The sequence below is a fragment of the Stegostoma tigrinum genome, chromosome 3, assembly GCF_030684315.1.
Source record: "Stegostoma tigrinum isolate sSteTig4 chromosome 3, sSteTig4.hap1, whole genome shotgun sequence".
NCBI classification, from domain to species: domain Eukaryota; kingdom Metazoa; phylum Chordata; class Chondrichthyes; order Orectolobiformes; family Stegostomatidae; genus Stegostoma; species Stegostoma tigrinum.
Window position 1 is genome coordinate 29,626,130 of NC_081356.1, and position 27,460 is coordinate 29,653,589.

Below are 27,460 nucleotides of genomic sequence, written 5' to 3' on the forward strand. Positions count from 1 at the left end.
CACGGGGGCAATATCGGATAAAACACAGCTACAGGGAGATTTACCAAGACACTTTACCAAGTGCTTGGTCAACATGATTGACTTCAAGGAATCTGAAGGAGGTAAGACCTGAGAGGTTTAGGGTTGGAATGCAAGAACACGGGGCCAAGACGAGAAATTCCCAGACCATGGGCTGCAACTCCTCGGCCATTGGGGCACCATGCCCTGTGGCAAATGGGAAACAGATTCAGGAGAGTCTGTGCTAGCATTGACAACAGGCCCTGGACATGTGCAAATGTGACTTTGTTTTTGCCTTGGTCTGATGTGCAGTCTGAAGATGTGCAGTTTAAGTGGATTGGCCATGCTAAAATTTCTCCAATGCGTCCAGGGATGTGTACATTAGGTGGATTAGCCTTGGTAAATGCAGGGTTATGGGGATAGTCTGCAGAGTTGGGTCTGGGTAGGATGCTGTTTGTAGGTTTAGTGCTGACTCGATGGGCTGAGGAGGCTTCTTTCCAAACTGTTTGGATTCTATGATTCCACGGTGGGTGTGTCTTAACGAGGTGAGCCCATCACTACCTCCCAAAGAACTTACAAAGTGGTTGGTGTCCAAGACTATTTTTCTACAAACATTTGCTCTTTTGAAAGTCATAACTCGTGAGGTTGAGCTTATACTGCTGCTGTTTTAACTCTTCTCACTTCCTCCACACCAACTGCTCAACAACACCTTTGCTGCATTCCCCCCCACCCCCAACTCTAATTTTCAATGTGAGGTGACGCCAAATTTCAAGCATTAGGGATCACAGCAGAACAGTGTTCAGGAAACACTGGCCTTGACAAATAGAAACATTGCCACCAATTGTGAAGTAACAAAAACAGAAATAACAGCAACTTACTTTCTGTATATTGCTAAATCCACATGGAGGACACAAAGATGATGTGGCCCAATGTGTATGGCCAATGTTACTTACCTAGTGGACTTGCTTCAATAAAGCTTTGGGGGACAAAAGAAAATAGAAGTCTGGCAAAACTTCTGCTTTCCAATCCAGAGACCTAAATTTGCGTATATTTTATTAGCCTCCTACAATCTGTAAAGCTTTTGTCTAGAACTCTTGTTTATTTGTCCCTAGGGTGAGGGAGTTCAAAACAAGGCAACATATTTTTAAGAGATAATGGGAACTGCAGATGCTGGAGATTCCAAGATAATAAAATGTGGAGCTGGATGAACACAGCAGGCCAAGCAGCATCTCAGGAGCACAAAAGCTGACGTTTCGGGCCTAGACCCTTCATCAGAGAGGGGGATGGGGGGAGGGGACTGGAATAAATAGGGAGAGAGGGGGAGGCGGACCGAAGATGGAGAGTAAAGAAGATAGGTGGAGAGGGTGTAGGTGGGGAGGTAGGGAGGGGATAGGTCAGTCCAGGGAAGACGGACAGGTCAAGGAGGTGGGATGAGGTTAGTAGGTAGCTGGGGGTGCGGCTTGGGGTGGGAGGAAGGGATGGGTGAGAGGAAGAACCGGTTAGGGAGGCAGAGACAGGTTGGACTGGTTTTGGGATGCAGTGGGTGGGGGGGAAGAGCTGGGCTGGTTGTGTGGTGCAGTGGGGGGAGGGGATGAACTGGGCTGGTTGAGGGATGCAGTGGGGGAAGGGGAGATTTTGAAACTGGTGAAGTCCACATTGATACCATATGGCTGCAGGGTTCCCAGGCGGAATATGAGTTGCTGTTCCTGCAACCTTCGGGTGGCATCATTGTGGCAGTGCAGGAGGCCCATGATGGACATGTCATCAAGAGAATGGGAGGGGGAGTGGAAATGGTTTGCGACTGGGAGGTGCAGTTGTTTGTTGCGAACTGAGCGGAGGTGTTCTGCAAAGCGGTCCCCAAGCCTCCGCTTGGTTTCCCCAATGTAGAGAAAGCCGCACCGGGTACAGTGGATGCAGTATACCACATTGGCAGATGTGCAGGTGAACCTCTGCTTAATGTGGAATGTCATCTTGGGGCCTGGGATGGGGGTGAGGGAGGAGGTGTGGGGACAAGTGTAGCATTTCCTGCGGTTGCAGGGGAAGGTGCCGGGTGTGGTGGGGTTGGAGGGCAGTGTGGAGCGAACAAGGGAGTCACGGAGAGAGTGGACTCTCCGGAAAGCAGACAGGGGTGGGGATGGAAAAATGTCTTGGGTGGTGGGGTCGGATTGTAAATGGCGGAAGTGTCGGAGGATAATGCGTTGTATCCGGAGGTTGGTAGGGTGGTGTGTGAGAACGAGGGGGATCCTCTTGGGGCGGTTGTGGCGGGGGCGGGGTGTGAGGGATGTGTCGCGGGAAATGCGGGAGACGCGGTCAAGGGCGTTCTCAATCACCGTGGGGGGGAAGTTGCGGTCCTTAAAGAACTTGGACATCTGGGATGTGCGGGAGTGGAATGTCTTATCGTGGGAGCAGATGCGGCGGAGGCGGAGGAATTGGGAATAGGGGATGGAATTTTTGCAGGAGGGTGGGTGGGAGGAGGTGTATTCTAGGTAGCTGTGGGAGTCGGTGGGCTTGTAATGGACATCAGTTACAAGCTGGTTGCCTGAGATGGAGACTGAGAGGTCCAGGAAGGTCCTCTCCCCAGAGGAGCTCGAACAGTTCATCCCTCCCCAGAGGAGCTCGAACAGTTCATCCCTCCCCAGAGGAGCTCGAACAGTTCATCCACTTCACCAACACCTTCCACCCCAACCTTCAGTTCACCTGGGCCATCTCCAGCACATCCCTCACCTTCCTGGACCTCTCAGTCTCCATCTCAGGCAACCAGCTTGTAACTGATGTCCATTACAAGCCCACCGACTCCCACAGCTACCTAGAATACACCTCCTCCCACCCACCCTCCTGCAAAAATTCCATCCCCTATTCCCAATTCCTCCGCCTCCGCCGCATCTGCTCCCACGATAAGACATTCCACTCCCGCACATCCCAGATGTCCAAGTTCTTTAAGGACCGCAACTTCCCCCCCACGGTGATTGAGAACGCCCTTGACCGCGTCTCCCGCATTTCCCGCGACACATCCCTCACACCCCGCCCCCGCCACAACCGCCCCAAGAGGATCCCCCTCGTTCTCACACACCACCCTACCAACCTCCGGATACAACGCATTATCCTCCGACACTTCCGCCATTTACAATCCGACCCCACCACCCAAGACATTTTTCCATCCCCACCCCTGTCTGCTTTCCGGAGAGTCCACTCTCTCCGTGACTCCCTTGTTCGCTCCACACTGCCCTCCAACCCCACCACACCCGGCACCTTCCCCTGCAACCGCAGGAAATGCTACACTTGTCCCCACACCTCCTCCCTCACCCCCATCCCAGGCCCCAAGATGACATTCCACATTAAGCAGAGGTTCACCTGCACATCTGCCAATGTGGTATACTGCATCCACTGTACCCGGTGCGGCTTTCTCTACATTGGGGAAACCAAGCGGAGGCTTGGGGACCGCTTTGCAGAACACCTCCGCTCAGTTCGCAACAAACAACTGCACCTCCCAGTCGCAAACCATTTCCACTCCCCCTCCCATTCTCTTGATGACATGTCCATCATGGGCCTCCTGCACTGCCACAATGATGCCACCCGAAGGTTGCAGGAACAGCAACTCATATTCCGCCTGGGAACCCTGCAGCCATATGGTATCAATGTGGACTTCACCAGTTTCAAAATCTCCCCTTCCCCCACTGCATCCCTCAACCAGCCCAGTTCATCCCCTCCCCCCACTGCACCACACAACCAGCCCAGCTCTTCCCCCCCACCCACTGCATCCCAAAACCAGTCCAACCTGTCTCTGCCTCCCTAACCGGTTCTTCCTCTCACCCATCCCTTCCTCCCACCCCAAGCCGCACCCCCAGCTACCTACTAACCTCATCCCACCTCCTTGACCTGTCCGTCTTCCCTGGACTGACCTATCCCCTCCCTACCTCCCCACCTACACCCTCTCCACCTATCTTCTTTACTCTCCATCTTCGGTCCGCCTCCCCCTCTCTCCCTATTTATTCCAGTCCCCTCCCCCCATCCCCCTCTCTGATGAAGGGTCTAGGCCCGAAACATCAGCTTTTGTGCTCCTGAGATGCTGCTTGGCCTGCTGTGTTCATCCAGCTCCACATTTTATTAACATATTTTTAAGGTGAGAGGAGAATGTTTAAAGAAGGACTACAGGGGGCAACATTTTTTTAAACACAGAGTGGTTCACGTGTGGAATAAATTGCTCGACAAAGTGGTGGATGCAGCTACCGTTACAATATTCAAAAGATATTTGGATAAGTTCATGGATAGGAAAGGTTTGGAGGGATATAGGCCAGATACAGGAAAAGTGGACAAGTTTAGCTTGGGAACATGGTCAGTGTGGACTAGTTGGACCAAACAGTCTACTTCCATGCTGTATGGCTCTCGATGATGTGATCAGTGTTTACAAAGCAGTGAGGCCTTGTCCTCCCACAGTCCAAAGATGTGCAGATTCAGTGCACTGACCATGCTAAATTGCTCTATAGTGCCCAAGGTTGTTAGGTAGGCTAGCCATGGGAAATGTGGGGTTAAGGGAATAGAATGGAGGGTTAGATCTGGGTGTGTTAGGTTTGTTTTTCAGAGACCCTCATGGACTTGATGTAAGAGCAAGACACTGACCTGGTTACAAAACACAACCCTTTATTATTAAGCAAATACAAACTGCGGAGGATCGCTGTACGCAACCTGACACGGAGTGCTGGGTATCGTGAGCAATTCTCCCTGAGCAGGAGACAGTGCCCGCTTTTATACCCTTGGAATTGGCTGATTCATCAAACAATTACTACATCGGAGAACAGGATACAGCTTTGATTGTCACGAAGTGTATGATAACGACAGGATGTGATTTCAAGTGGTGACAGCTGCCTGGTTTGACCAAAGGTCACTGACCTGGCCATTTCAGCAGAAACAGGGGTAGGCGGCAGTGTGGGTAGAGTCACAAAGATTACACAGCTTAATGCTTTTTGTGTTTACAGATGTTTCACACCTAATCCTATTTGGGCAGGAAGTTGAGACAGTGTTCACATACCCCTGTATGAGGACATAAGCAGCATAAATATTCATGGGATGTTAACCCATTAACATCTCAGGTGCAACGCTCTATAGATGGCCAGCACAGACTTGATGGGCCAAATGGCCTCTGTCCGTACAGGATTCTCTGAAGCTAAATTGTACTTTGGCCAGGCGTTTGGATCCTTTTGAGGAAATTAGAGTAAAAATTATGTTAATATCAGCACTAATGCATTACAAATATTGTAATCCCGCTGGAGAAGTAGTAGAAAACTGTCACTTCAAAACAGGACTAAACATACAAAACTCCAAACATGACCTAATGTGCAGCTCTCCAGAGGCAAACAGTTACTCACTCCCTACCACCTAGGTTTTCAGAAGTGGTTAATAATAATTACCTGATGAGTTCACGTTTGACATGGATATAATTTCTTTGTAAGGCTTTAGCAGTCAAGTATAGCACATTATACATAACACTTGCGTACTTGCAGGGCAAGCATGCTCGTTCTTCACCGAATCCAGTAGTATAAGTATTTGGTACAATGAAGCAAGTAACAAGGCAGGCAATGGAATGCTGGCCTTTTTTCAAAGGGAATGGAATATTAAAGTAGAGAGGTTGTGCTAAACTATACAAGGCAGTAGGAAGACCACAAGTCGAATACTGTGACCAGTTTTGAGCTCCTTTCCTGAGGAAAGATTCACTTGAGTTGGAGGCAGTCCAGATGTTCATTAGGGTGATACCAGGGATAGGACCACAGTCTTGTGAGGAGAGATTGAGTATATTGTCCTAAATGCCAGCCAGTACAGGTCCAATGAGAAGTCCCCAAGTAATTTTGTATGTTTCAACATACTATTGAAACATACAAAATTACTTGGGGACTTAACAGGGTAGATGCGGAAAAGTTGTTTCTCCTTGTGGAAGAGTCTAGGGCTAGAGAGCATAATCTTAGAATAGAGAGCTGTTGAGTCATTAAGTCTGTTCAAGCCCAAGATGGTCAGAATTTAACCAGCAAGGGAATCAAAGGTTATGGGGTAGAGGCAGGAAAGTGGAACTGAGAATTAAAAATCAGCCATCATTTCATGGAATAGCACAGTGGACTCGAGGGTTGAATGGTCTACTTCTGTGACATCTTATAGTCTTAACATGGTTCGGGAGAACTAAACCTCCAAAGTTTGTAAATTCAAAGACCTTTTTCTGGAGCAAGACAGAGAAGGGGATGATAACTAGAAATCCTTGGCTAATGTTCTATGGATGTCCTTTCATATCCCATCATGCAAAGTGTTGAAATTTAAATCCAATCAAAATCTGGAACAAAAATCTAAGCTGATGGTGATTATCTAACCACTGCTGTGCTGTAAAACCAAATCAGGTTCACTAGGAAGGAAACTGGTATCTGGCGTACACATGATTCCAGGCCACATCTACGCAGTTGACTCTCAACTACCCTATGGCAATTAGGGATGAGCAGTAATGTCCATTAAAAAAACAAACAAACAAACAAACAATGTGTAACAATAATTATGCAAGAGAAAACACTGTGGATGAGATGTTCTACATGGGTTTGAATGGGTTAGTGCTTGAATGATTACAGTAAATACCACCTACTGGGGAAACATGGCTAAAGCAAAAGGAAATTGTGGGAGACAGACCTGGGGGTAATACGCTCCTAACAGTCTCTCGGAGTCATGTTCATGTAGCATGTAAAAAGCTGCAGTATTGCAATTAATTTCATACTATTTACTTCAACAAGGCTCTTATTAGACCAGAAAGGTGGATATCTGAATCTACATGACACCACTTTTGATCTGGCCCACAACAATTTGTACACAGCAAGCTGCAAGAAACAGCTACATGATACGGGCAGATTATCTGTTCTTGGTGATGTTGGTTGAGGGATAAATGCTGGTCAGGACACCATGGAGAGCATCTATCCTTGTTCTTGTTCAAATTATTGTTTTGGGGTCTTTTACTTGCATTGGTCCACAGGCTCAACTGTCCCTATCACCGTCCCACACAACCCTTCAAAGATCACTGCACTTCTCCATTTCTGGTCTCATGCGCATCCCAATTCTTATCTCTCCAACATTGGCAATCATGTCAAAGCTCTATCAGCCCTAAACTCTAGACTTTCCCTTCTGAAATCTTTGCCTTCACTATCTCCTTCTCCTTCTTCTTTGAGACTGTCCTCAAAACCTACATCATTGATCAATCTTTTGACCACGTGACTTAATATATCTTCCACAGCTCAGTGTTTAATTTGGTTTAATAATCAATTAGGTGAAATGCCTTGGGAATATTTTGCTATACTAAAAGCACAACTTAAATGCAGTTGTTGTTAGATGAAGATATGGATGCAAAAAAAAAGAAGCTTCTGTCTCCTTGTGGAATGTGCTTGAGCCTAAGTTACAAGTAGCCCCCGAACATGGATTCTTTGCTGTCCACTTTGAAATGACGTGCTAGAACTGAGCAAATAAAAAATGCATTCATGATGAAAAAGGATTTGGCCTCATGACGAAACCTTCTGGAAAACCTCCTATTGTTCAGGAATGGTAAACAGTTCAGAGCCTTGTGCTGGTCTTATCACACACATCAATACAATGATGCCTTCTGATGGGACTGGCATCATTTCACTGCTTACCACAGAAAGTGTTGGCCAAGTGCTTCTCCAGAAATAATTGCTTTTTAAAAAGAGGTAACATAAGAAATGTGTCTTAACTGGAAGTCACAGGGATCCATGTCAAGAAAGAGCACATCAAGGAGGGGGAGAGAAAAGAGAAATAATGACAGAGAGAAACACAATGGGACAGAAAGCAAAGAAGAAAACAGCAAACATAGAAGGAGAAGCAGAGACAGAGAGATGATGGGGAGATGACGAGATGGGAGGCAGGGTTAGCGGCAGAGGAACAGAGAGGGATTGAGAGGGAGGAGCAGCAGGAGGGAGAGACAGGGGCAGACAGAGAGATGCATGGTGGGAGGGTGTGGGAGACAGAGAGAGAGAGACAGAGAGAGAGAGACAGATAAAAAATTATCTTTTTAAAGTGTAGTCACTTCTGTTGAAAACAAGCAACCCATAAGCACAGAGCAAGATCCCATAAAAAGCATTGTGACAATGACCTGATTTAATCTGCTTAGATATTTTTTGAGAAAGAACAATACCAGGACAGGACACAAGAGATATTGCCCCTTTTCTATATTAAGACAGGTATTGATGTTGAAATAAATGAAATGACAGTCTCTGAACTTCAAAAGCACTTGAATGGCATTAAAGCACTTTAAACTGGTAAAACGTATGACACAAATATATAATGAGATGACCTGCTTGCATCCCTCAGAGCCACGTACTAACAAACACACGCATGCCCTGAAGTACAAAATTATGCAGTTGCATTAGGTTTAAGCTCACCCTGTATGAAAGTGGTTTTGAACCCATTGGCATAATCCAGTTATTAAATAGCAAACTCTAAAAGAGGTAAATCTAATTGCTCCAAACTGGCACTCTGTTCTGTCTTTGAATGCTGACAATATTTCTGCCTTAGTTCAGAGCGCTTCACAGTGGCCCATTCTACACAATACACAAAGCAAAATGGACATTTTTCAACATTATCAAACAGTAGAAGCGATTCTCTAAACAAATGCTACAACAATGTTCCAAACTGATTTAGCATGCCAGAGTATGTGAAAGAAAACAGAGAGAGAGATAGATTAGTCAAATTTATATAAAATAGAGGCTTAATGCAATGGCACATTGACCTTACAAAATACTGGTACTTTACATAGAACATTACAGCACAGTACAGGCCCTTCAGCCCTCGATGTTGTGCCGACCTGTCATACCGATCTGAAGCCCATCTAACCTACAATATTCCATGTACGTCCATATGCTTATCCAATGACGACTTAAATGTACCTAAAGTTGGGAATCTACTACCGTTGCAGGCAAAGCGTTCCATTCCCTTACTACTCTCTGAGTAAAGAAACTACCTCTGACATCTGTCCTATATCTTTCACCCCTCAATTTAAAGCTATGCCCCCTCGTGCTCGCCGTCACCATCCTAGGAAAAAGGCTCTCCCTATCCACCCTATCTAACCCTCTGATTATTTTATATGTTTCAATTAAGTCACCTCTCAACCTTCTTGCTGAAATCCATATACACCACATCAACCGGTTTACTCTCATCTACCTGTTTGGTCACCTTCTCAAAGAACTCAATAAGGTTTGTGAGGCACGACCTTCCCTTCACAAAACCGTGCTGACTATCCCTAATCAATTTATTCTTTTCTAGATGATTACAAATCCTATCCCTTATAAACTTTTCCAACACTTTACCAACAACTGAGGTAAGGCTCACTGGTCTATAATTACCAGGGTTGTCTCTACTCTGCTTCTTGAACAGGAGAACCACATTTGCTATCCTCCAGTCATCTGGCACTATTCCTGTAGACAATGACGAGTTAAAGATCAATGCCAAAGGCTCGGCAATCTCCTCCCTGGCTTCCCAGAGGATCTGAGAATAAATCCCATCTGGCCCAGGGGACTTATCTATCTTCACCCTCTGAAGGATTTCTAATACCGCTTCCTCGTGAACCTCAATCCCACCTAGTCTAGTAGCCTGTATCTCAGTATTCTCCTCGACAACATTGTCATTTTCTAGAGTGAATACTGTTGAAAAGTATTATTTAGCACTTCCCCTGTCTCATCTGACTCCACACACAACTTCCCACTACTATCCTTGATTTGGCCTAATCTTACTTTCGTCATTCTTTTATTCCTTAAATACCTATAGAAAGCCTTAGGGTTTATCCTGATCCTATCTGCCAACAACTTCTCATGTCTCCTCCTGGCTCGTCTGAGCTCTCTCTTTGGGTCTTTCCTGGCTACCTTGTAGCCCTCAAGTGCCCTAACCGAGCCTTCACATCTCATCCTAACATAAGCCTTCTTCTTCCTCTTGACCAGAGATTCCACCTCCTTCGTAAACCACGGCTCCCGCACTCTACAGCTTCCTCCCTGCCTGACAGGTACACACTTATCTAGGACACACAGGAGCTTTTCCTTGAATAAGTTCCACATTTCTAATGTGCCCATCCCCTGCAGTTTCCTTCCCCATCCTATGCTCCCTAAATCTTGCCTAATCTCATCGTAATTGCCTTTCCCCCAGCTATAACTCTTGCCCAGTGGTATATACCTATCCCTTTCCATCACTAAAGTAAACATAACAGAATTGTAATTGCTATCACCAAAGTGCTCACCTACTTCCAAAGCTAACACCTGGCCAGGCTCATTACCCAGTACCAAATCTAATGTGGCTTCGCCCCTTGTTGGCCTATCTACATACTGTGTCAGGAAGCCCTCCTGCACACTCTGGACAAAAACTGACCCATCTATAGTACTCGAACTATAGTGTTCCCAGTCAATATTTGAACGTTGAAGTTCCCCATGACAACTACCCTGTCTCTCTCACTCCTATCGAGAATCATCTTTGCTATCCTTTCCTCTACATCTCTGGAACTATTCAGAGGCCTATAGAAAACTCCCAACAGGGTGACCTCTCCTTTCCGGTTTCTCACCTCAGCCCATACTACCTCAGTTGACGAGTCCCCAAACATCCTTTCTGCAACAGTAATACTGTCCTTGACCAACAATGCCACACCTCCGCCCCTTTTACCATCTTCTCTGTTCTTACTGAAACATCTAAATCCCGGAACCTGCAACAACCATTCCTGTCCCTGCTCGATCCATGTCTCTGAAATGGCCACAACATCGAAGTCCCAGGTACCAACCCATGCTGCAAGTTCACCCACCTTATTCCAGACGCTCCTGGCATTGAAGTAGACACACTTCAAACCAACTTCTTGCTTGCCGGTGCCATCTTGCTTCCCTGAAACTTTATTTCGAACCACCCTACTCTCAACCTTTTCTATAGTCTAACTACAATTTTGGTGCCCATCCCCCTGCTGAATTAGTTTAAACCCACCCGAATAGCCTTTGCAAATTTCCTTCCCAGGATATCGGTACCCCTCTGGTTCAGGTGAAGACCATCTTGCTTGTAGAGGTCCCACCTACCCCAGAAAGAGCCCCAATTATCCAAGAATCCAAAATCCTCCCTCCTGCACCATCCCTGTAGCCACTTTACTTGTAATTCACATGGGGGATGTGGGCCAGCATTTATTGCCTGTCCCTGAGCTCCCCTTGAGAAGGTGGTGGGGAGCTGTCTGCAGTGCTTTTGGAAGGCAATGTGCTGTAGGTAAATACACAGTGTTATCAGGAAGAGAATTCCAGGATTTACACCCATGGCAGTGAAGGAATGGCTACGTATTTCCAAGCCAGGATGCTGAGTCACTCAGACAGAAACCTGCAGGTGTGGTGGTGTTCCCATGTATCTGCTGCCTTTGTCCTTCTGGGTGGTAGAGATCGTGGGTGTAGAAGATGCCATCGAAGCACACCTTCAGTGAATTTCTGCCCTGCATCTTGTAGATGGTACACACTGCTGCTGCTGAGCACCAATGGTAGGAAAAGAGTGGAAGCTTATAGATGTGGTGCCAATTAAGCAGGCTGCATTATCCTACATGGTGTCAAGCTTTTAGAATGCTGTTGGAGCCGCATTCATCCAGGTAAGCGCAGAGTACTCCACCTCACTCCTGACTTGTGTCTTATTGATGACGGACAGGCTTTGGTGGAGTCAGGAGGTGAGTTGCTGCAGGACCTGCTCATGTAGCCACTGTTCATGTGGGTTAAGCACAAATGCCTAAGAATTATAAACTGCTTCTTTCTGAAGCTGAAAGGGTTGCTTTATTCTGTTGCTTTCGTATATCGTGACATACCTCTACTTTTGTGCATTGTTGTAAAAATTCATGTTGAGAATATCATTCTCCAGTTCACGACACAAATTATCCTCTTCACTTTTGTTTTGACTTAGATCCGTCCTATAAATATTTCATTAACAGCATGTTCCAAAGCCAGTCAAGTAGATATTCTATTGAAATGTCATCACTGTTGCAATGCAAGAAATGTAGTCACCAATAGCCATATCACAAAGTCCTGCAAATAACAATATAGGGTACCAAGATAATAAAATGTGAGGCTGGATGAACACAGCAGGCCCAGCAGCATCTCAGGAGCACAATATAGGGTACCAGGCAAGTATGTTTTTGTGCTACACGGTTTCTAGTGCTCGCGCCTAAATAAAGGAAGAATTTGCATCCATGTAGTGCCTTTCATAACCTCTGAATATGCAAAAACATTTTACAGCCACTGAGGTATCTTTAGGAGTGCTGAAATGCAGGAAACGAGGCAGCCAATTTACATACAGCAAGATCTTACAAACAGCACTGAAGTGGCCAGATGATCTACTTGTAATGATACAGCATAAGTATTAGTCAAGATATGCAGAAGAACGTCCCCATGCTCTTTGAACAGTACAATGGGGTCTCATACAACCATCAGGTAAATGGAGCTACAGGACAAAAACCTTAAAATTCAATCCAATAACTATGAACACAATGATGACAATTTTTTTTTAAAAAAAAGTGTTCCTTAAAGGAATCTGCAATAACTGTTCCACATGGGAAGCAGAATCATTCTATTGAGTAAAAAGTGACAGTTCTCATCAGTCTCAAGGTTAATGTTGTTTCTGAATTTTGCATTGAGCTGGAGTCTCGGTCCGACCCATCCATGTCGACTATAATCCCAAACGAAACAACTCCCACCTACCTGCGCTTAGCCCATATCCCTCCAAACCTTTCCTATTCATCTCCTTGGATGTCTTTTAAACATTGCAACTGCGCTTGCATCCACCACCTCCTCTGGATATTCCTTCCACGCAAACACTCTGCGTAACAAGCTGCCCCTTGTGTCTTTTTTAACTCTCTCCCCAGAACACAGGCAGAATTGCCTGCATACTAGTTACTGAATGTCACAACAGGAAAATCACGACTGCAGGGAAAGAAAAATGAACCACAGCCCCCCACTGCTTCAGTGTTTCACTGGCTAGGCTAGCATTGATTGTCCACTCCTTGAGATAATGGTAGTAATGAGTCACCCCTGCAGTCCACATGGTGATGTTATTCCCAGAGTACTATTAGCTAGACTGTTTCAACATTTTGACCCAATGACAGTGAAGCAATGGTGACATATTTTTAAGTCAGAATGGTGTGTGGCTTGAAGGGGAATTGACAGGTGTTGGTGCTCCCATTATTCTGCTGTCTTTGTCCTTTCTGGTGGTGGAGGCCTTTGCTTCAGATGGTGTGGCAAAAGATTCTTTATAAATTTCTGTAACACACCTTGCCAATGGCGTACACTCACACCACAGTGTGGCAGTTGCTTGGAGAGGGGAAGACTGATTACTGGAGTTTTGATGATACACATCAAGTGGCTGCTTTGTCTTGGATGATGTTGAGATTAAAGTATCAGCCTATGTTTTATTAAAGCTGGAACCATCTAAATTTTTCACAACAAAATGTTATTAGTTCTAGTTGTCAGATGATAATTTGGTATTTATGTATGTCACTTGACCAGTTTAGTTTTTAAGAACCAGAAGGCGGTGATGCAAAACAAAGAATGTGGTATCTGTATCGAAATTGCATTAAATGCATCAAGGAAAGGTATCACCGATGATGATCTAGCTAAACTGTCAAATTAAAATTTCTCCTTTTAGTCTTGAGATGTCATGTATGCTTCAAACACATTAAGTTTAATTATCACAGATTACATCTAATCAACTCTTACTTGCTGTTTGTGACAATTTTAGTACCACCTCTCGGTTATGCAAGTGCATCTCATCTGTTTGTAACAATAATGATTTTTAGTAAAGGCGTAACTGGATAGGAAAACAGAAACTTTTCAAACATTTAAGGCCACATTTTAAAGCTCTCAGGGACTCAGCATGATTTCACACCTAATGCTTTCTGGCAATCCCGTACCATATGACACAAGCCATTAAGAATAAGCAGAGGAAGATCTCTCACAATATAAATGCAAGATTCGTGGTACCATAATCGGAAGGGACAAGCAGAACCCAGCTAACAATGCGATTCCCCAACAAAGCAAAGTTTTGGTAATAGGCCATCACAAGAGGAAAATTCCAGGTATTGATCAAAAACAACTTGCACTTATACAACACCTTGAACATTACCACAAGGGTCTTCACAGAACAACTGGGCAAAACTTGACTCTTAAGCACATTAATTGATATTGGGTCAAATCATCAAAAGCTTGCTCAGAGAGGTAAGTTACATAATAAGGAGAGGCATGAGGTGAGAGAGGCTTAACGCATTCTTTTCCTTGCTTCCAAATTTTTGCCTTGTCTCTGTACTAGCTTATCAACCTGTTTAATCGGCTAAAATATTCAGGTTCCAAGGAAGAAGCAGTTCACAGGTGAGTTAGGTTTCTCCTTGTCTGCAGAGATCTGTTGAGCAGTCTCTGTTTAAATAACACATTGGATGGGATAGCCAATTATTTGTACGTCTGAATTGGCACCATTGCTAATGATGAGACCCACAGGCACTCTCATGTAGGAAATGCTGCAAGGAAGGAGGTAGTTTCATCCAGAGACAGATTAAACTGGGATTAAGGCTAAACATAATCCTCTTTGGGAACAGGACTCAAAAAGCAATGCTAATTGTCCAAATTTAAAATTAGAAGATATGTCAAATTAATCAGATCAAATAGATTGAACACTAAGAAGGATGCTGGTACTGAAAGATAAAGGTGATTTTCATTTTACAAAATTATCCTGCTGATCATCGGAGATGGGAAAATAAGATTCCACATCAAGACAGTGAGAGAGAGCATAAGAGTGTGTCTGCGTGAGAGTAAGCGTGTGTCTGTGTGAGAGTGTGTCTCTCTGAGCGTGCCTAAGTGTGTGTTGAGGGAGAGAGGTAGTGGGAAGCCTTTTAGAAACGTTTAAAAAGCACAAAACACAAGCTCCACTTCTTCAGAGAAGCAGTGCAAAAACACAAACTGTAAAACCAGCGAAGCAAAATAGTTACCCTTGCTGCTTCAGTGACTAAGAGTCACTTCTTTAAAAAAACAAAATTCCAGATGAAATATTCAGCAAAGGTGCAGCTCCTTTTACATCGTGTTCACATCCATTGCTAATGCTTCTTTTGCTACACAATCCATTCGGCAAAGCAGACAGATTGGATCACGCAAATGTGAAACCTGGTCTGTGCTTTCAACTGGTTGGAGCTCTGAATTCTCATCATTCAGCTGAAGAAAGTCATTGTGTACTTTAGACTGAACTCTTAACTTGCCTGAAGGGGAATATGTGCTCAGTCTACCTCTGCTTCCTCCCTTCCTTCCTTTTTAGGCACTCCCTTGGATTCAAGGATGACCGATATCAAGCCCTACTTTGCTAGGTTCCCAGATGGCTGATAACTCCAAGATCTGCAGACTCAGGCACACACAAGGCAGGTGGCACCTGAAGTTTTAGGCAGGTGAGACTTTGCCTGATTGAAGATAGGAGTGAGAGAAGGCCATTCAATGTGATCATGGCTGATCATCACCCTAATCCTGTCCTCCCCAAAACTGCTTTGGTCCCTTTATCCACAAGAGTTACATCTGCCTTATTGTTCAAAACACAATGTTTCGTCCTCAATCACTTTCTGCAATAATTAATTCTACAGGCTAGCCACTATCTGGTGAAGAAATTTCTCCTTATCTCAGTCGTAAAAGGTTTATCCTTTATCCTTTAGCTATGAGGCTTGTTTCTGGACCACCCCACCATCAGGAACAGATTCCAGCATCTAGCATGCCTAGTCCTGTTAGAATTTTAAAGGTTCCCATGAGATTCCCCCATCCTATCCATTATTCAAAACTCCAATCAATAGAAAGGCATTTCCAAGGTTTGTGCGACCTGTTTGTGCACTTCTGATGAAGTCTTAAGATGTGTTCAAGGCCTTCCCAACTTAACCCTGTCCAATCTGGTCAGTCACAAGCTAGCAACGGACATGAACAGACTGGGATGTGCTTGATTTCTTCAGGGATGTTTTGTGAACACACACGCTCCCCAACAATTTAATGGTCTCGATCCCATTGTGCTATTGAAGTGTGGTTAAGAAATCTGCTGAGGAAAAGAAAACATCAACTTACATAAGAAACTGCAGCTTCTTCTTGCCACAATGCTCCAAGGTAGAGCAAGATCATGTGACATTGCCTGTTGTCCTGTGATGTACACTGTCACTTTAACATGTCCCACAGCCAGATTTAACCCCTTACACTATGGTAACCGGTTCATAGAATCCCTACAGTGTGGAAGCAAACCATTCATCCCGCTGAGTCCCTCCAATCCCACCAAAAAGCATCTCATTCCCTTACCTTATCCTTGTAGCCCATGGTTAATCCATCTAGCCTACAAATCTCTGGACACTATGGGAATTTATCATGGGCAATCCACCTAACCTGCACATCATGGGACTGTGGGAGGAAACCAGAGGGCACACAGAGGAAATCCACGCAGACACGGAGAGAATGTGCAAACTCCACATAGACAGTTGCCCAAGGCTGGAATCGAACCTGGGTCCTTGGCACTGTGAGGCAGCAGTGCTAACCACTGAGCCACCATTCTCTAAAATATCTGGTATTGAGGGCTCCCAGATTCTTGATGCTGGTACAGCAAGTATCAGCTTCCGCACTAATTAAAAGCTCATTACCACTTTTAAAAAACCTTACATCTATCAAGTTTACTTCAGGGATCCAGGTTTTTAAATTGCCCACCGAGTTAAGATATGAGAGTATGAGATAAAGAAGGAAAAGGCCATTCAGCCTTTCAGAGCCTGGTCAAAAAAATCATGGCTGATCTTTTATCTCTACCTCACCTTGCTGCACTATCCCCCCATCCCTTAATGCTCAAAACTTATCCATCTTATTCTACCAAACATATAAATGCTGTTCCAAGTCAGTTAGCACAAGACGGGCTACAAGGATAAGGTAGGGGAATGAGATGCTTTTTGGTGGGATTGGAGGGACTCAGCGGGATGAATGGGTTGCTTCCACACTGTAGGGATTCTATGAACCGGTTACCATAGTGTAAGGGGTTAAATCTGGCTGTGGGACATGTTAAAGTGACAGTGTACATCACAGAACAACAAGCAATGTCACATGAACTTGCTCTACCTTGGAGCTTTATGGCAAGAAGCTGCTGCAGTAAATCTCTTCTGAAGGCGGGTCTAGGCCCAAAACTTCACCCTTCCTGCTCCTCTGATGCTGCTTGGCCTGCTGTGTTCATCCAGCTCGACACTGTGTTAAGTCTTATAAACAGACTAGCTGTTCAACACTAGCCATCTTCCACTGATCTCTGAGCTTCATGAAAGCAATAGTTAATGTACCTTTGGTTGTTTGTCCCCCCACCCCAGCACACTAAGATAGTGTTGCATTGTCAGAAAGGCCATATTTTGGATGTGTAAGATTCCCCGCTGTTTTAAAAGAAAAACAGGGTCGTTAGCTAATATTTCTCCCTCAACAAACACCACAAAAACTCAGATTATATGGTCATCATAATAATTGCTATTTGTGGGATCTTGATGTGTACAGATTGGCTGCTATCTTTTCCCTGTTACACCAGTGTCTACATTTCAGAAAGGACTGCATTGGCAGAGAGGTGCTTTGGAAGGTCTGCGGTCACTAAATGTGCCATAGAAAAAATAACGCTTTCTATAATATTTACTACAGGCATGAAAAGAGTTTGTGTCGAAGGCCTTTGGACACGAGCAGTTTGCAATTACACTAGAATACATAAAGGGTTAACTACTTCCAGGATTTAGAGCCTACATTTCCTTCACCAGGAGTCCTGGACACACAGCCAGGTCATTCATACACAGAGAGACACCAGAGCTCAGTGTTGTTCATCTCAGTTTTCTTGTTGTGCAGTGCGAGAAAGCAATGGAACCATTAACAGCCTTTGTAAACCCATTGCCAAATACTGTTCCTGAAGTAGTCACATTCAATGTCATGATGTCCAACAGCACACTGCAATATTGCAGAACACAATAAATCTCCCTATGACCCCAACACTGGGGAGGCCGTAAGCTGTCATTGGAGTAATTAGATAAAACGTCCATGTTAATGTTCTGGGGAATGGGTTCAAATCCCACAGAGGCAGAAAGAAATATTAGCAATATGTCAAGCTGACAGATCAAGATACAATGTACAGAGCAGCCAGCACTGTAAACAGTCCACATTAGAGAAGAGAATTGCTATAGGAAGGACATTATTAAGCTAGAGAGGGTTCAGGAGAGATTTCCCAGGATGTTGCTGAGTGCAGATAGTTTCAGTTATTAAGAAAGGCTAGATAGGCTGGGATCTTTTTCCACTGGAGTGTGAGAGGTTGAGAGGTGACCTTGTAGAGGTTTGTAAAATCATGAAGGGTAGGGACAACGGTAGGTGTTTTTTCCTGAGGATGGAGGATTTCAAGACTGGGGGGGGTCACATTTTTAAGGTGAGAACAGGGAGATTTAAAAGAAAAGACATGGTGGCATTTTTTATTAAAACAGAGGGTGGCTCATGTGTGGAATGAACGTCCTGAGAGAATGGTGGAAAGTGGGCACAGTTACAACCTTTAAAAGACATTTGGACAAGTATGTGCATAGGAAAGGTTTGGATGGATATGGGCCAGGAGCAAGCGGGGGGGGGGCTAGTTTAGTTTGTGATTATGTTTGGTATGGGCTGCTTAAATCAAAGGGTGTGTTTTCATGCTGTATGACTCTATGATGAATCTAGCTGATTAACAATGTGTTCTAAAATACAAGTTAATACAATCTTTTCTTAGCTGGACTTAGGATTGAGTAAGGTTTGCTTCCACTCCAGTTCAATGCATTTTAATATGGCTAGCAAGCCTGATACTGATGATTTGACTGTTGGGAGGGTATTTGAAGGATCACGTTGATGGGGATGGGAGGATGGAAGGGTGGGATAGGACTGGTATTTGGAATGATGTTCCCTCACTACCCAGGCTTGACCTCAGCATTACAAAGTCTCTCAAGGCTCCTAGTATTTTCCAGGATGCTAATTCTCTAGCAGATACTTTAAATGATTATGAACTAGAAATGCGCAGGAAAATCGGCAAGGATCTGATCTCTATCAAGATTCTTTGAAAAATGCTCCTAAAACATTTCATCTGCCTTCTGGGACTCTCCTGCTGCAACAATGCTTGGAGTAGATCAATTGTTTTGGGAGCCTGGTGTCAGACAATTCCACTATGCACCCAGAAAAACAGGTTTTGCACGCTTAGCACCAAAATTAAATTAAATAATAATCTGTTTTGAACATGAAAAACCAAGGTAACTTTCTGTTACTCTGAAATGCTTTAGCAGTTTGAGTTGTAGAAATGAACAGTACAGTCACTGGATTAGTAATCCAGAGATCCAGGCTAAACATTTAGGGACCAGGGGTTCAAATTCCATTGTGGCAACTAGAGGAGTGTGACTTTAATTCATAAATCTGGAATATTGTGACAGAGTGGTAGAATCCATACCTCTGAGCCAGGAGATTTGGGTTCAAAGTCCCAGCTACTCCAGAGGTGAGTAACAAAATCTCTGAACAGGTTGATCAGAAAATATCTGTTTAAAAAGCTACTCCGACCACAAAACTATCATGGAGTCTTATGTAAACCCATCTGGTTCAGCAGTGTCCTACAGCAATGTGGTTTATTCTTAACATTCCTCTGACATGGCCTAACTAGCTTCTCAGTTCAAAGGCAATTAAAGATGGGCAATAAATGCTGGTCTTGACAGTGATATCCACACACTGACAAAAAAAAGAAATAAATGTTTACCTTGAGTCACTGTATCATTCGCTGATTGCGCCTCGGCTCAGTGGCCTGGATTGTTGTGCTATCATTCTGTTAGCAAATAGCTTTTTGAGAAATAGTCAGGGAGGGGGGTTAGGAAATACTGGAAATACTTCATTAATCTAATGACTGAAAATACAATAGGAGAGATGGTTACATGCAGTCCTGCATTTCCTTGATCCAAGTGCCTAGTGAATTTTGATTTCATGTTGGTTCCTGTTCTGACAAGCTTTTAGCTCAAGACAAAATAAAGCGCCACTGTATTTTTTTTTAAAGAATTACACAAGTCAGTTTGTATAAACGTATGCTCCGACAAAAGCAAAACCTTCCCATATCCCCCTCCCATTCCAAGATTAATTTCCCATACTTTTCTTCAAATCATAAAAAATAAAACCAAATCTTGGGACAAATAATTAATTCAAGTTATTCTGGATTTGTACGTCAATCTCCAAGAAAATATGATGAAGGCAGAAGGTCAGGAATTGAACTAGATTTGCATTCTAGTGCAGGTAATGCACAGCAGAATAGCTAAGGTTTGACTAAACAAATTAGGTTAGCATCCAATGTAGGACTTGCTTCTTTTTAACCAACTCTTGCATTTTAAAGATTACAGATTTCAACTTCATTTCCTGAAACAACTCCATCACGAAGACTTGATTACTCAGTGTGGGTGAGATTTTAATTCATTCTAAACCTGCCTATTTAAACTTCAGCTCTTTATCTCAATCTTTATATGACTTACCCTTTTTCCATATGTAAAATATACGCAAAATAATCTGCAGAAGATTTTTTTTAAAGACTCAATAAGTTTATAATCTAAATCATGTTGCCTTGAAAGAGCAGTGGAACCAATTGTTAGTTACTTTCAAAACGGAATTCAGAAAGGGAACATTTTGAATGGCTTGGGGAAAAAGCATGGGAGAGGAATTAGTGAATAACACTTACAGTCAGTTAGCATTGATACAACGGACTGAGTGGCCTCCTTTCATGCTAGAACTCTAAGCACCTTGAGATTGCATTGCTAATGATTCCAAGTTAAGCTACTGTTTCCCTTAGATGTGCTTCAGAACTACTTTCAATCAAAGCTGTAAATATAATCACAAGCTAAAATACCACATGCAGGTACTATCGAGGGTCTTTCATCTGTATTGGGCACTGCTATTTATTTTGATTAGCTAATCAAAAAGTCTTCACATTTGCAACCACAAACATTGGTTTTGTATTTGGTGTGAAAGTTTGGTTTGTGTTTGGGCCAGGTGTTCCTGACAGTTGAATGTGGACAAATAAAATTTTCTGTTTCAGCATTGGAAACAACTGGATGTTAAGTATCAGTGTAATACTTACAAAATATACTATGTGCACTTAAAGCAAAGGAATTACATTCAATACCAAACCAGTCCTCTAAACATGTTTTCCAAAAGAAACTAAATAGGTGCAAATTTCGAGTACAGCAGTGACTTCTAACATAGAATTGCTTTTCAAGAGATCATAACCACAGCTCTCATTTTCTGCTGTTGCCACTCATGCCATTTCCTGACCTGTTTGGTTTACTCGTTTCTTTTCACCCTCATTTAGCCATCACCACCTTTTTTCAAATAATATATCATGTTAGCCTTCCCTTTATCACACACTTACCCCTCTCGTTCTCCCCCTGACCATCTCAGAAACTATTTAAAAGCTGTTAATATTTTACAATCACACTTTGTAATCAATATCCCCTCTGTCAAAATAAGTGATGGACATATTTAGCTTTCCTAAAGATCACCCCTCGATCTGCAAAATCTTGAATCAGGTCTGCTCATGACTACCGAATGGGATGCTAGCCTATATTACCGAGGCACTAGATGATAAGAGGACTCTGTTAGAGATTCCTGAAGTAACCAGACTTGGACAGCTGTCTGTAAATTTGGTTTCTCAGTAAAAATTATACTTACCTTCAGGAGGAATGCAAAGGTTTCATGAGATTGTCTCCTGGGATGAGAATTATCTAATAATAGAAACTGAGACTAGACTGATGTGAATCTTTGATGTTACAGGGATTCAAGGAATATTGGGAGTAAGCAGAAAGGTTGAGCTAAAGCCCAGGATTAGCCATGAGCAGAGTGATTGGAGGAGCAGGCTCCACAGACTAAACATCTAACTCCTGCTTCTAATTCTTGTGTTGTTGAGATGTACCCTAGAGAGCTTTAAGAATGAAAAGTTCTGACTAAAATATAAAATCAGAGACTCAGAGCCCCAATGGGGGAGTGTTGATGTCCTGCCTCATGATACCTGCAGGCCAACCAGAGGCTGGCAGCTCCTTTGCTCAGTAGCGCCACTGCAGAGGTGGTAGCTGCTGCTGGAATAACAGGAACCAGGATGACAGATCTTTCACAGACAACAAAGTGTGGAGTTGGATGAACACAGCAGGCCAGGCAGCATCTCAGGAGCATAAAAGCTGACGTTTCGGGCCTAGACCCTTCATCAAAAAAAGGGGGAGGGGGAGAGGGTCCTGAAATAAATAAAGAGAAAGGGGAGGCAGATTGAAGATGGATAGAGGAGAAGATAGGTGGAGAGGAGAGAGACAAGTTAAAAGGGGTGTCTCAGATTCTCCAGCATCTGCAGTTCCCATTATCTCTGAAGGATCTTTCAATTGGGCACTAGGTCTCTGTAATAGGAGGGGGTGTTGCAGGGAGATGGTGATGGAGCTCCAAAACACCACCATTCTGCCTACGAATGTCTCACAAGAGCGATAGAGAATTCTGCTCATTTTCTTGAGACAAGGGGCCAACCATTTGGGACTGGAGGCAAGGGGAGATTTCTTCAGAGGCATGTGAAGTTTTTGAAATTGTCCATCACAGAGGGCTTACAGATTGATTCATAGTCATTGAATCATAGACTAAGCACAGAAAGTTACTTAGTCTATCATGACCATGCTGGCTCTCTGCAAGAGCAATTAGCCTTTTCTATTCAAGTCAGAAATTGATTCATGTTTATGCACCGACAGGGGGGACAGTGGGAGAAGGAGCCCTTGAGGTAGATAATCAGTCATGATCATACTGAATGGTGCAGCAGGCTCAAGACAATAAAGTTGGTAACTTCAGCTCTTTTGTCTTACGTTGTACAACACATAACAGCACAGGAAAAGGCCCGTAAACCCACGTTGATTCCTAACCCTTATTTCGGCCCACTACTTATTGCCCCATATGCAGTTACTATCCCTTCATTCGTCTCCCATTCACGTATCTATTATATGTTGCTAATGTGGCTGCTTCCACCACTTCCAACAGCAGTGCTTTCCAGGCACGCAGCCCTCAGTAGGAAATTTCCCTGGTCCTCTTCCCTAAACTTTCCCTCTCTCACCTTGAACCTGCATACTCTTGAATTTTCCACACTGGGAAAAATCTACCTCAATCTACTGTACCTACACATCTCATAATTTAGTAGATTTCTATCAGGTCACTACTCAGCTTCCACTTTTCCAATGAAAACGATCTGAGTTTATCCAGTGTCTCCTCATAACCAAAACCCTCCAGGCCAGGCAATATCCTGGTAAACTTTCTCTGCACCATCTCCAAAGCATCTACGTCTTTCTGATTGTATGGCAACAAGAATTGCAAGCAATATTCCAAATGTAGCCTAACTGAAGTTTTATACAGCAGTAACATAACTTACCAACTTCTATCATTGATACCTTGGCCAATGAAGACAAGCATGCTGTATGCCTTCTTATCCACCTTATCAACCTGTGTTGCCACTTTCAGGGATTTGTGGACCTGCATGCCCAAATCCCTCCGTATGTCAATACTCCTGAGGGTTCTGTCATTTATTGCATAGTTAGCACTTGAATTTGAACTCCCTAAATGCAACACCTCACATTTGTCCAGATTAAACAGATCTGCTATTTCTCTGCCCAAATATGCAATCTATCTCTATATTCCACTGTATCCTTTGACAATCCTCCTCACTATTTGTAACTCTGCTAATTTTGGTATCATCCATAAATTTACGAATCAGACCAACTGCATTTTCATACAGTCATAGAGATGTACAGCACAGAAACAGAACCTTCAGTCCAACTTGTCCATGCTGACCAGATATCGGGGATAAATCTAGTCCCATTTGCCACCATTTAACCCGTAATTTTGGACTCCCCCACCACAGGGACTTGCCTATTTACCCCACTCATGCCCCTCATGATTTTATAAACCTCTACAAAGGTCACCCCTCAGCCTCCGATGCTCCAGGGAAAATAGCCCTAGCCTAAATCAGACTCTCCCTATAGTTTAAACCCTCCAACTCCTGAAACATACTCAATTCTTTTCTGAACCCCTTCTAGTTTCACAACATCCTTCCTGTAGCAGGGAGACCAGATTTGTACACAATACTGAAAAAGTAGCATAACCAACATCCTGTACAGTCGCAGCATGATCTCCCAAATCCTATACCCGATGCACTGACCAATAAAGGCAAGCATACCATTTGCCTTCTTCATTATCCTCCCTGCCTGCGACTCCACTTTCAAAGGAACAACGAACCTGCACTCCAAGGTCTCTCTGTTCAGCAACACGCCCCAATACCTTACCATTAAGTGTACAAGTCATGCCCTGATTTGCCTTTCCTAAATGCAGCACCTCATATTTATCTAAATTAAATTCCATTTGCCACTCCTCAGCCCATTGGTCCATCATTTATATATATCACAATCAGAAAAGTTCCCAGCACTGATCCCTGCAGAACACTACTAGTTACTGATCTCCATTTCAAAAAGAACACTTCCACCGCTATTCTGTCATTTATGATCAAGCTAGTTTTGTATCCATCCAGCCAACTCACCCCAGATCCTATGAGATTCTACCTTCTGTGCTAGCCTGCCATGAGGTACCTTATCTAATGCCTTTCTAAAGTCCAGGCAGACAACATCCACTACCCTTCTCACATCCATCATACTTGTCACCTCTTCAAAAAACTCAATCAAGTTGCTGAGACATGATCTTGCCCAAACAACCCATGCTGCCTATCTTTAATAAACCCATACACTTCCAAATGTGAGTAAATCCTGTCTCTCAGTATCTTCTCCAACAACTTCCCCACCACTGACGTCAGGCTCATTGCCCTGCAATTACTTTCTCTTCTTAAAGAAGGGAACAGCATTGGCTAGTCACCAATCCTCTTGAACCTTGCCTGAGGTGAAAGAGTATGCAAAGATATCTGTTAAGGGCCCAGCTTTTCCCTCCCTTGCCTCCCACAGTATCCTGAAATAGGTCGCATCTGGCTCTGGGGACTTGTTTACTTGAGTACATTTCAAGGATCCCAACACTTCCTCCTTCATTGTGTTGACCTGCCTGACAGTATTCATACACCTTTCCTTAACGTAAACAGTCCTCACATCCCTATCTTTGGTGAATATCGATGTAAAGTGCTCATTAAGGAGCTCACCCATTTCTCTAGCCTCACACATAACCTCCCTCCTTTATCTTTGAGTGAGTGTCCTCTTTACCTATCTACCCTCTTGCTCCTAACAGTTGTATAAAATGCCTTGGGATTCTCCTTAACCCTGCTGGCCAAGGTCATTTCATAGCTCCGCTCAGCTCTCCTAACTCCCTGTGAGCTGCTCCTTATTTTCTCTATATTCTTCAAGGACTTCATCTGTTTTTAGTTGCCCGGGGCTTTGGAATGCTTCCTTCTGTTTTGATGAAGCTGATCATTTGTCATCCTCTAAGGTTCCCAAATCTTGCCATTCCCATCCTTCATTTTCACAGGAAAGTGCTTATCCTGAGGCATCTGGTCTTAAGACCAACTAATATTTAAAAGACTCCCACGTCAGATGTAGATTTACCTCAAACAGCTGCTCCCAATCCACATTCTCCAATTCTTGCTTAATTCAGTTACAGTCGGCCTACCCCCAATTTAACACCTTCATTCAAGGCCCAGTCTTGTCCTCATCCATACGTTTCTGAAAACTTACAGAATTACGGTCACTATCTGCAAAATGCTGCTCCACTCAAACTTTGATCACTGGCCGACCTCATTTCCCAATACCAGGACCAGCATGGCCCCCTCCCTCGTTGGGCTACCCATATACCGTTACAAAAAATAACCCTCCTGAGCTCAGTGGTTAGCACTGCTGCCTCACAGCGCCAGGGACTCGGGTTTGATTCCAGCCTTGGGCAATGTCTGTGTGGAGTTTGCACATTCTCCCTGGGTCTCCATGGGTTTCCTCTGGATAATCTGGCTTCCTCCCACAGTCCAAAAATGTGCAAGTTAGGTGAATTGGCCATGCTAAATTGCCCATAGTGGTCAGGGATGTGTACATTAGGTGGTTTAAAGGGGGAATGAGTCAGTGTGGGATGCTCAGAGGTTTGATGTGGACTTGTTGGGCCAAAGGGCCTGTTTCCACACTGTAGGGATTCTTTGCAAGCATCTAACAAATTGCTCCCCACCAAAACCCCTGGCACTATGGGAGTAGTTAAAAATCACTCACCACAACAAACCTGTTATTTTCACATCTTTCCAGAATCCAACTACGCATCTCTTCCTCCAACTCCTGCTGGCAACTGGGAGGTCTGTGCTACAATGTTCTTGGATCCGATTGTAGTTTGGGTCACCATGACCAAGATACAGTAGTTACTCCTATCAATGAGTAACATGGGGCTCCTTCTAACTTTGGAATTGCCATCTTACACAATACTACATCTCTCTATTGTCTCGCTGCAGCTATTATTTTCAACATTTTTTGCAGGATTACGACAAATGGTCTCATAAATCCAGGTGAGGCACTGAATGTATTTCTAAGTATTCCCACCCAAATCTCAGATTTGTACATAGTATCTCACTCTAAGTTTCAAATGATGTGGACGTATGAACTCTGATGCTAATGTAGAGCTAATCAAACTGTTCAGTAAATTCAGTATTTAAATTATATATTTGCACAAATTTGTACTAATCAATCTCTGCAATTGTAAGTGCAAATAATTTAATAGCTAGATCATGCGTACAAACGTACAATTTTTAAATTTGCGCAAAGGTTGAAATTATTGAGCATATTTGGTATAAAACTGCTCATGCACATTAATAAAGAGCAAACTAAAACATTTCTTCAGTGCACATTAATCCTTGGCGGAATCCTAATTACACCTGACATATGCTGCATACAAAAAGCACAGATAGCAATGAGTTGGGGAGTACATCCCCACATAAAGGTTTGAGGGAATCTGAACTCACCTCCCCCAAACATTTTTGAGGCTGTAGCTGGGATTAGGGAGGTGGAGAAGTCAATTGAAAATGTTACAATTCTTATTGACGGATTGGATATTAAAGGTTACACAATCATAAGGAATGCACAGTAATCAGATCAGCTATGATTTTATTGAACGGCAGGGCAGACTTTGAGGGGCTGAGTAACCCGTTGCTGCTCGTAATTTGTATATTCCTGTAAAAGGTGGGTAAACAATGTTAATGCAGAGATCAGCCATCACCTACCTCAGTGGTGAGATAAACAAGACAATCTAATTGGCCCATTCTGAAAGGGGGGGGGGGTCACAGGACCCTAAACATTGACTCTGCTTTCTCTCTAGAGATGCTGCTAGACCTGCTGAGGTTCTGTTTGTTTCAGATTTCCAGCATCCGCAGTTTATTTTTAATCTAATTGGCATCTTCCTGCTCCTACATTGCTATGATGTTGTAATCTCGAGAC

General features: G+C 43.7%; 1 protein-coding gene across 5 annotated transcripts in view; it reads right to left on the reverse strand.

Annotated features, from left to right (window-relative positions):
* Positions 1-27,460, reverse strand: part of LOC125451278 (coronin-2A-like) — a 164,361-nt gene that overhangs the window by 48,559 nt on the left and 88,342 nt on the right. The window lies entirely within an intron of this gene.